This window comes from Marmota monax, unplaced genomic scaffold (assembly GCF_021218885.2).
Source record: "Marmota monax isolate L192 unplaced genomic scaffold, Marmota_monax_Labrador192_F-V1.1 WCK01_AAM20220418_F8-fsc00039, whole genome shotgun sequence".
In the NCBI taxonomy this organism is placed as follows: Eukaryota; Metazoa; Chordata; class Mammalia; order Rodentia; family Sciuridae; genus Marmota; species Marmota monax.
The window spans coordinates 9,656,590-9,664,117 of record NW_026693602.1 but is presented as its reverse complement, the minus strand read 5'-3'; the positions used below and the strand labels follow the sequence as shown (position 1 = coordinate 9,664,117).

The following is a 7,528-nucleotide window of genomic DNA, read 5'->3' as shown; positions in this document are numbered from 1 at the left end:
GTTTGCTTCCAGTAGTTCTTAAATATTTGCTTAACCTCTTAAACTCTTAGCAACCACCTTTCCCCATGCTTCTTCAACCTCTAGCTTTTGCACAAGGTAAACTGTAATACTTTCCTTGAGGAGAAAAGCCATGCCAAATACAGGCATCACTTCTTTGCATTTCTATTTTCTCCAATACTGTGAGCATTATGTTCATAGTATCTCTGACCTCCCATGTTTGTTTCCAAAACACAGTGTTAGTCTCAAAGCACAGTGCAGCAAACCAACAAGTATCTTACAGGGGAAAAATGAGTAGAAAGACACACCTTTGGGTATTTTCGTAATTGTTGATTCTTGGCTTCTGTATATTATCTTCCTATTTTTCACCTTTTGGTAACTTCAAACTTGTCCATCTTTTCATAAATTTTTAAAGTTCTTCAGCAGAAGGTTTGACTTGCCCTAACTATTATGCTATTTTCAGAAGTGAAAATCATGTTCCCTCGATTTTTATCACCAAGGTCAAATGTGATTCTCCTTACATATAGGGTCAGTTAAGGTCCAGGTTTGAAATAAGAGTTGAACAAAAGAAAATGTAACTAGACTGTGGAATCAAATTTCAATTAAAATTTTCTAATTCTGCTATACAAGAATAATATTTTTTTTGCTTATATTAATTTAGTTCATAATATGTTGTCATCATGTACTGTTATTTTATCACTTAACGTTTTCTTGTAAACATTTTCATACTTTAAGTAATCTGAAAAAATAAAGTAGAAACTTAAACATAGTCCAATATCCTTATTCATCACCATTGTGTGTGTGTGTGTGTGTGTGTGTGTATGTGTTGCTGAGGTTCCAACCCAGGCCATTGCCCCACTAAGCAGACATTGTACCTCTGAGAGGCGTTACTAGACACCACCATTATTTCTAGAGTAATTTATTAATATTAAATCATCTACTACATTTGCTGAAAGCCCAGATAACAATGAACCTCTAATATTTAACATATATAAAATATATATGTATATATATATAATTATATTTTCATACACTATGTACGCTCAATTGTTAGAAATCAGGGAGCTGAATAAAAAGAAGTAAGCACACTTTTATTTTTTATGTAATACCAAATGCTCTAAAAATTTTTGCAAAAGGAAATCTGTTTGTATCACCAGCAAGTATTTTACATATTGAAAAAAAAACTTAATAGTGCCAGCTGTTATTATTAAAAGGAAACAATGTAAAATTTTCCCCAAATCTCTAATTTTCTTCTCTTTGATTTCTAATAATGATTAAAATCTTTGTGTTTGTTTTTAATTTATACTTCCCTCTTGTGACTTGTTTATATATGTTTTCCACTTACATATTGATCTTTACTATAAAGTGTTAGGTCAATGTTTGAATGCACGTATTTTAACTGTTATAATTTTTAAATATGTACTCAGATTGTTCTAAGTGTTTCTCACTTTTACATTTCTAAATACATCCACTTCTTATTATTTGCAATAGTTATGCTCTACAATGCTACCAAGAGTATTAAATGAGATTATATAAATCATTGTTACAAGAAACGCAAGGTTAGGTACCTGTGAGCCTCTGGGTCACAGCATTTCCATTAATATAAACTTGTTTTATGTGTGCTTCTTTTTAAAGACACCTTATTTAATATATGTTGTTGATTTAGTACACAGCCCACCACACTGTAACTCATTCCTGAACAAAGCCTGTCTGCCACACATTCTCTCCATTGGACACATCCTAGACTTCTACATGTAGGACCACTAACACAGCACCTGGAGCTATGCCTGGAAACCACTCTGAACAGCAAAATCACCAACAAAAAGCAACCAAAGGAGAAAACCATAGATTATCCAAACGAGCAAAAGGACATTTATTTACAGCAGGAGAACTGAAGCAGTGGGGCTGGACATGTCCTTGTTGGACCTCAGTCAGGTCAAAGGCATTTGAATGCCTTTCGGGATTCAAAGTTTTTGCTCTTCTATGTCACCAAATGACTATGAAAGTTCCACTGCATTGATTTGGCAATTTTTATAAATAAATTTTAGTTAGTAGGCACATTCACAAATATGATACCCATGAATAATGTGGATCAGCTGTAGAGGGGACAGAAATTCCTTTTATATATTCATTTATTTATTTACTCTTTAGCCATGCTAATCTTCTCTGTATCATTCGAATTTTAGGGTAGGTGCTTCCTAGGGGAGCACTCCTTTTATATATTTAAATAACAAAATTCACAATGGACAAACAAGAGGAGAAAGAGAAAGCAGAGGGGAAAATCTCTGTTAATATATCTTAATACCTTGAGTCTTCTGGAGAAAGCCTGACCAATGTTATATTACATCTTAAAAAATAGTTTTAATTTTATTAAATGCCTGGGAAGAGAAAGACATGAAAGATGTCTTAGATGTGAACTTATTTAATATTTGATAGTTTTTTAAAAAAACATTATTATCAAAAGAAATGTCAAAGATTTCCAAAGTGTGTGAGTGCAACCTGCACTACAATAAGGCTGTGCTTTGAAGCTTGCTGCACTGAAGAAACTCACTCTTCTTGGGATACATAGGATGGTTCAATAAGAAGTGTTCAAAAGTGGCTAAGTCATTTATGCTGAGAAACTTAGGGAAAGAAAATTTTTAAAAGGATGCTTTGCTTTGCATTGGATGCAGTAAGGAATCAGTGCTGATTCAATGGTTGACTGCCTTACTAGATCTTCTCCAAATCATGGGAGGAGTGTGGTGAGCTAAAACTACAGTGAGTAGAGAGGCAGCAGTCCCCCATGTAAGGGAAGGAGGTGGTAGGTCACCTTTGTGGTTTGCACAGGATTCCTTCCTAAGCTAAGTTCATTCATAATGACAGAGTATTCTTATTTTTGTCTTCATTCATTATGCTAACAGAAGGCATGGTGTGATTCTGGCGCTTTTCAAATTCATATATTCTATAAGAAGGTACAGCTAACTGTGAGCTTCAAGCACCAAACAAACACTCATGGAAAATTCTAGGCCAGTTGCTGATGGTGAGGCCCTGCTTTCCTCTTTCTCAGGGGATGACACATTGGAAGTTTTTCAAATCACCAATCTAGTGTTGCTGTACCTTTTACTGAAGACATCACAAGCCATCTTCTTCTGTATTACTCATCTGTGCACATAGGAGAAGGTGGCATAAAGATTTAAGGACACACCAGCTTTAACCCTCAGATATTAATATATGTTGCTGAATCAAAAAGCAGACTTTTGAAAGAAATATTGTATGATCATACAATTTACAGTCTGTACTTTTTTAACATAATGAGAATACAAAAGAAGAAAGATCTTAATAGAGAAATAAGAATTCTATATTTGAATCTAAATATTCCATCTTGAATTATGTTGTCTTTTTTGTTTGTACTTACATATATATTTTTTTTCCTTAAAACTTCTTCCCCTTAAAAGATAGCTTAAATTCTAATTCTTTGCTTCAATTTTTACTCTTTGCAAAATGGAAACGTGAATTCTTATACTTTTTGTGGAAGCTTATATCAAAATTCTTGACCATGCCATTTGCTATAAAGTGTGGTCTGGTTTAAGAAGCTATGTATGGATGGAACATTTTGTGGTGAATAACATTTTTTTTAAAAAAATCACTATTATATAAAGCCAAAACATGATCAATTGTGATGATTTATCAGCAGCCAAAATATTTTTATTAAATTTTAAATATACAATCATTTTTAAATTAGGGAATATATATCTATCATCATATTTGATAATCATATTTAAAATAAGTCTTTAAAATGTGGATTTAAAAAAAGAACCAGCCATGTGCAGTGATGCACTCCTATAATTCCAGCCACTTGGCTGGCTGAGGCAGGAGGATCACGAGTTTAAAGCCAGCCTCAGCAAAAGAGAGGCACTAAGCAACTCAGTGAGCAGTGAGAACCTGAATCTAAATAAAATACAAAATAGGGCTGGGGATGTGGCTCAGTGGTCAAGTGTCCCTGAGTTCAATCTCCAGTACCAAAAAAAAAAAAAAAAAAAGAACTAAATCTTGTGTTCTTGTATATTGCTCCCAGCTAATCAAAAAATTACTTTTTAAAATTAACAGCTAAGTTTATATTATTCCCATTATTGATACTTTAAAACTCTGCTGAATTATAATGTTAATTCACACATACAGATTCACAGGGAGCTATTACATTTTCAAGTGTACACTGGGCTAAAATATATACTTTAGATCTAGCAGGTGCACTATCTCAGGGAAGAGGAGAAAACTCTCAGGTTGCAAGGATTTTGTAACATTTGAATAGTTAATTGAATACAGAGTCCTTAATATTGACAATATTTATATTTATAGGTCTTATTTTTTGTACATAAATAACTGATAAAAATTTTAATCACCCTCCCACAAAGAAAGGAGGGGGAGAGAGAAAAAAAGAAACGAAGAGAGAAAGAAACAAAGAGAGAGAGAGAAAGAATATGATAGTCCCAAATTCCCACCCTCGCTCCTCTACCTTCCCACGTGTGTCCTCCCGTGGAGAAGTTAGGTTACTCAGAATAACTACTAACACTTTTCTTCTATAAGCAAGTTGGTGTACTTTGGGGTGAAGTATGCCTGCTGTTTGGACACTCACATGAGAATTCATCTTGAACTCCTTATCTGTCCCCACTCTCTGTGACTATTGAGCCTCACTGGCCAAACCTCATCTTCTGGTTTTGTCAAGACTGAAGACTAGTTCTCAGCCTGGCTGCAGGAATCCGTGTGCTCCTCATGGGAGCCCATTACATCTAGAGTCTGTACCACTGTGTCAAGTCTCAGAACCTTTACGTGACATCAAACATCATTGCCCGTGGTATAAGTATATCCAAACATCACACTGCAACCCCAAAATATATAGTTATGATTTGTCGATGATAAGTGAAATAAATATAAGCTAAAACAAGGAGAAAAACATTTTCCTCCTCAAGTTTTAATTCTACATTCTATGCCAGCTAGGCACATTCTGAGTGATTCTTTGTCAGATGAATTTAATGCCTTTTAATGATTTTTTTGGTCGTGTTAGTCATATTCTGATCAGATTTTTAAATCTCTATACTCTAATTTTTTTTTTAACTTTCCCAAATTTCTTCTGGCTTGGATGGTCATGGATAATTCAAGAATCTTAGGTGTTATTTTATTGTTCTTTTCATTAAGGTGGTCAACTGAATTATTTTTATGTAGGTGCTAACTGATGTAAAAAGATGTTATTTTCAATTTTTAATTGAATGCTACACTAAAATAATATAACTACATATTCTATTTAAATTATCATTTATGAATATTTCATGTATTTATAAAAAGGTTTAATTTTCCTTTATATTAATCATCTGATTTTATTGCAAACCCTTATGTAACAGTAGGAGTTTAAAATCCTATCTTATCAATTGAAACCCATAATTTAATATTAGTTTTGGAATAAAAATTATTTTACATAAATGAGCCTGATATTCAGAACCTGAAAACAAGTTGATCCTAACATGAATGAGTTCCAAACATGCCTTTTGTAAGAACTTGAATAATATCACAGATTATTTCAATATTAAATGGCTTTATTTCAAAGATAATTATACATCCTATATAATTCTAGATGTATTTCTCCTAAAAAAAGCAAAGTGATTTTTAAGGATATTACATTTCCTTGATGGAATCATAAGTGAAATTGTGGCACATTGTGTTTCAATAACAACCACAAAGGATATTGACTAAGGTTCAGTGAACTGTGGAACCTAAATAAAATTTATATGAAACAATCTATGTCATCTTGCCCATCCTTATAATCAAGTCAATCAAGACTGCAAAAATATTTTTCTGTGGGCAGAAAGAGATTCCTACTTGTGTTCTCTTAATTCCTTGCTGTAATGGGATTAAGAAGGAACTGAATAAATTTTCTGAGCACCCAGTATGACAGTGTGGGATTAAATTTTGGGACAGAACTCCAAATATGTGGAATCAGAATTCAATTGAAGAGACAGCTGAGAGCTAGATCTATCACTCTAATGGTTGTTTTACAAAAGAATGATGTCCAGACAAAAATGACAGCTAATGACTCAAGATAGATATTAAACAAACTATTTGCAGAAATGCACTTTCATGCCCATAAAGCATTACATTAACCTTCAGGAGATTAGGCTTATCATTGGCAAGATATAGTTAATTAGTAAAGAAGAGATACATTTCCTAGATGCAGAAAAAGCATATGCCGTGTTAGAAAAAAGGAACTTTCTTTGGCTGCCCTTTGTTCTTACTTTGCTCATGATTTTCAGTCCCTTCACTTATATCAAGAATCAACAAATGGGACTTACTCAAACTAAAAAGTTTTTTCTCAGCAAAAGAAACAATAAGAGAGGTAAATAGGGAGCCTACATCCTGGGAACAAACTTTACTCCTCACACTTCAGATAGAGCCCTAATATCCAGAGTATACAAAGAACTCAAAAAATTAGACAATAAGAGAACAAACAACCCAATCAACAAATGAGCCAAGGACCTGAACAGACACTTCTCAGAGGAGGACATACAATCAATCAACAAGTACATGAAAAAATGCTCACCATCTCTAGCAGTCAGAGAAATGCAAATCAAAACCACCCTAAGGTACCATCTCACTCCAATAAGATTGGCAGCCATTATGAAGTCAAACAACAAGAAGTTTTGGCGAGGATGTGGGGAAAAGGGTACACTTGTACATTGCTGGTGGGACTGTAAATTGGTGCAGCCAATTTGGAAAGCAGTATGGAGATTTCTTGGAAAGCTGGGAATGGAGCCACCATTTGACCCAGCTATTCCCCTTCTTGGTCTATTCCCTAAAGACCTAAAAAGAGCATGCTACAGGGACACTGCTACATTGATGTTCATAGCAGCTTAATTCACAATAGCAAGACTGTGGAACCAACCTAGATGCCCTTCAATAGACGAATGGATAAAAAAATATGTGGCATTTATACACAATGGAGTATTACTCTGCATTAAAAAATGACAAAATCATAGAATTTACAGGGAAATGGATGGCATTAGAGCAGATTATGCTAAGTGAAGCTAGCCAATCCCTAAAAAACAAATGCCAAATGTCTTCTTTGATATAAGGAGAGTAACTAAGAACAGAGTAGGGATGAAGAGCATGAGAAGAAGATTAACATTAAACAGGGATGAGAGGTGGGAGGGAAAGGGAGAGAGAAGGGAAATTGCATGGAAATGGAAGGAGACCCTCAGAGTTATACAAAAGTACATACAAGAGGAAGTGAGGAGAAAGGGAAAAATAATACAAGGGGGAGAAATGAATGACAGTAGAGGGGGTAGAGAGATAAGAGGGGAGGGGAGGGGAGGGGAGGGGGGATAGTAGAGGATAGGAAAGGCAGCAGAACACAACAGACACTAGTATGGCAATATGTAAATCAATGGATGTGTAACTGATGTGATTCTGCAATCTGTATATGGGCTAAAAATGGGAGTTCATAACCCACTTGAATCAAATTGTGAAATATGATATATCAAGAACTATGTAATGTTTCGAACAA

General features: G+C 34.3%; 1 pseudogene; it reads right to left on the bottom strand.

Annotated features, from left to right (window-relative positions):
• Positions 1 to 2,106: 2,106 nt before the first annotated feature.
• Positions 2,107 to 2,207, bottom strand: LOC124103142 (U6 spliceosomal RNA; annotated as a pseudogene).
• Between the last annotated feature and the right edge of the window lie 5,321 nt (positions 2,208 to 7,528).